The sequence below is a fragment of the Eulemur rufifrons genome, chromosome 2 (assembly GCF_041146395.1).
Source record: "Eulemur rufifrons isolate Redbay chromosome 2, OSU_ERuf_1, whole genome shotgun sequence".
In the NCBI taxonomy this organism is placed as follows: Eukaryota; Metazoa; Chordata; class Mammalia; order Primates; family Lemuridae; genus Eulemur; species Eulemur rufifrons.
This window is the reverse complement of record NC_090984.1, coordinates 43,265,717-43,268,962: the sequence shown is the minus strand read 5'-3', so window position 1 is coordinate 43,268,962 and position 3,246 is coordinate 43,265,717. Positions and strand designations below refer to the sequence as shown.

Here is a 3,246-nt window from a genome sequence, read left to right as displayed (position 1 = left end):
TAAAAGAAGATTTCTGGAAAAGATCTGGGCAATGTAGCATCATCATAATAAGTGGGTATCTTCCATTTTTCATATAAAAAATATTTATAGGGCAGTTAACAAGGGGAAATTGCTCATTTGGATGCATAATTTACACTACTTTGAAAGCAATCAGTCTCATTACCATATATCCTATTTCTAGGGGTTAACATGTATCAAACTTTTACTATGTAGCAGGTACTGTGTTAAGTGCTCTCCATGCATTCAGATCTCATTGAGCTATATATCACTGTTACGTTTAATTTATAAATGAGAAAACAGAGGCGTAAAGTGGTTAAGTAAGTGGCATCCTGAAATTTGAAACATCGATCTTCCTGACTATGAATCCTGTGCTTTTAACCACTGTTAACAGAGCACTTCTTCCTGTCCATACATGAAAATCATACACTGCCTTTCATCTATAAATGAAAAGCCTCTAGAATGAAGCAGGTGGGAATTCAAGTAGGAGTTCAGAAGAAGCATCCAGCTGCGTGGTCTGTGATGAGAGAGACTTGCATGGAAAAGGCAAAACTTAAATTTGACAAGATTAGAATAGAGAAAAGAAGAATGGTTACAAGCAGCAATAGCAAGGGCAAAACTTTGAAGGTAAGATCAGCAATGTGCTTTTGCTAAGGGAGGGGACCGCGGGACGGAGCAGAACAGGCAGAATGACAGCAGGGCAGATAGGTAAATGATTGCAAGTGGTGGTAGTAACCAGGGAAACAGGGCAGCTATTACTAAAAAAACAAACAAAACCAAGAAGACAAACGCATGTTGCTCGTTAAATCCAGGAAGAAGCCAAAAATAGCATCTAGAGTAGAGGTTCTCACCCCAAAGTTCCCAGGGAACTTTGAAAAAATCCCAGAACTAAGCTTAGACTGTACCCCAGATCAACCAAATCCAGATTTCTAGGGATGAAGTCCAGGCTTCAGTTTGGTGCATTTGCCTTAAGTTCCTAAGTGATTCCACTGTATAACCAGGATTGAGAACCATAAGTCTAACACCTGGGTTAAAGTAGATGAAACAAATAGAAATGGACTCTGAGTATATGAAGCAAATTGGCAACCTGAGAACCATGCTAAGAGAGGCACACAGACAGAAAGGTAGTGAGGACACAGATACAGGCCAGTATTAAGAAAACAGGTGGGGTAGGAAAGCCATGACAGAAGTAGACCTTATAGGTAAGCAAGAGGCATTTGGGTTCAGACCAACTCTGTTCTCACCAAACTAATGAAGAACCACATCCAGATGAGGAGAGGGTATAGAGACATGATTAAAAGTGTAGGCTCTACCACTTCTTACCTATGGCACCCTAGGCAAGTTACTTGACCTCTGCGAACCTCGGTGCTCTCATCTGTAAAATGGAAATGTTAATCATATATATCTTCCGGGAATATACATACACTAGACATAGGAAAAAGAGTATGAACTGAAGGTCTTCTAGGAGATCCCAGTTCTAAAACAAGTTGAAAACTGAAAAGTACGTATTCCTGAGAACCAGGAGATGGCAATAGAAAAGTAGGCTGGTGCCAGGTAGCAGAAGAGCTCACTCAATTTTTTTTTGTAGTAATAATGGGGAAGGAAAAGAACAACATTTTTGGAAAGCAATGTGGAAAAATATATCATGAGCCAGAAAGATGTTTGTACCATTTTATCCAGTAATCCTACTCTTGGAATTTATCCTAGGGAAATAAATCAACAGAAGAAAAAGAAGCTGCAGTGTATAAAGATCTATAGTATAAAAAAAATGGAAACAACCTGAACTGCCAAATACATAGGTCAATGGCTACATAAATTGTTATATATATGCTGAATAGAATATTAACTTTGGGATTCAGAATCCTTCTCTTATTTATCTTTTAATTTTTAAAAGTTCAACCTTAATTATACAAGAATACTTTAAAACACTGTCATTGTAAAAAAAAAAAAAAAAATTTTTTTTAATACAAAAAAAGCTAAAATCCCCCTGGACTGATCTTAATTTTCTATCTAAAGACTGCCACTGTCAACAGTTTGATGTGCACTTGGAGACATTTTTCAGTACATTTACACATACACATTTACATTTATACACACACATTTACATACCCATATCTACAGATCTGTTTTGTTTAGAATGTGTTACAAAAAATGCTATCTTGCTGCACTTGTTTTTCTGCAACCTTTTTTTTCTTACTTAGCAACATGCCTTGGAAGGTTTCCCTGTCAGTACCCATATAACTCATTGTTTTTAATTTAAGAATGGATGCCCCTGTCTCTGACCTTGCAATGACAGAAGTGTGCCATAGAAAGCCAGGGTACCAAGGGTGGGCGTGCTGGGCTGCGGAGGTGAGTGGGGAACACAAAGCAGAGCCCGGAAGACCAGAGGCCACTGGCACCGGCCGCTGCCCGCCCCTTCGGGCTTCTCCTGGTGGTGATTAGGGGGGAAGAGCTGAAGCACTGGAGCCATAGGACAGTGCTGCAGGCGCACATCCCACCCAGCGGTACACCAGGGGTTGGAAAAACCATACTGGGTGTAGAACTTGCATCAAGATCAGGACTGAAATACATTAATGTGGGTAGTTTAGCTATAGAAGGGCAGTTGTATGATTGCTATGATGAAGAGTATGATTGTCCCAATTTAGATGAAGACTAAATAGTTGATGAGTTGGATAACCAAATGAGAGAAGGTGGAGTTATTATCGATTACCATGGTTGTGATTTCTTCCCTGAACGCTGGTTTTATAGAGTTTTTGTGCTGAGAACAGATACCAGCATATTGTACAAAAGACTTGAAACAAGAGGTTATATATAATGAGAAGAAACTAAAAGAATATTCAGTGTGAGATGTTTCAAGTGATTTAGGAAGAAGCCACAACATCCCACAAGGAATAAATCGTGTATCAGTGACCCAGCAATAAACCAGAAAAGCTAGAAAATAATATAGATCGGATCTTGAAGTGGATCAAAGACCGTAACTCATGACTTAAAGACTAGCCACTTCATGATATCTCTGTGCCCACGATATCATAGAAATTGGCCAAATATCAGTAACACTTTATTAAAATTGTGTTATAGGACTAAAAAAATTAATACGTCACAGTATATGTAACCATTTTTAGTATTGATGAGTATTGATGTGGTTTTTAATTTTCATGATTACAAATGTTGTTACAGTGAACAAACATCCTTACTTCTGTCTTATACTTTATCAGCAGAAGAGGGGAGTACCCATTGTCCCACACTCTA

General features: G+C 38.5%; 1 pseudogene; it reads left to right on the top strand.

Annotated features, from left to right (window-relative positions):
• Positions 1-459: 459 nt before the first annotated feature.
• Positions 460-2,982, top strand: LOC138397965 (adenylate kinase isoenzyme 6 pseudogene; annotated as a pseudogene).
• The last annotated feature ends 264 nt before the right edge of the window (positions 2,983-3,246 follow it).